Below are 292 nucleotides of genomic sequence, written 5' to 3' on the forward strand. Positions count from 1 at the left end.
GCTGATGTAATCATGTCAGCAGCTTCCAGGTGTGCTTCATGGAATGTGGCCAAGATGGCATGGAGGCTGCCATCTAGAAATACAACCGGATTGTCCCAGGAGAGACTTCCTGCAGAGTCAAGTACCTCTTCCTGAGGTACTGTGAGTGTCTGACTACTGAGGCTTTTCCCCTCCTGAACCAGTCTGCAGATCCAGTTCATGGCTCACCTGCAGTCCCAAGACCAGCTTCATCTGATCTCGCCTGAGGACTTCGTACATCTTCCTACATGTGCCGTAGTGATGGCACCTAAGC

The sequence above is a fragment of the Pteropus alecto genome, unplaced genomic scaffold (genome assembly GCF_000325575.1).
Source record: "Pteropus alecto unplaced genomic scaffold, ASM32557v1 scaffold5, whole genome shotgun sequence".
NCBI classification, from domain to species: domain Eukaryota; kingdom Metazoa; phylum Chordata; class Mammalia; order Chiroptera; family Pteropodidae; genus Pteropus; species Pteropus alecto.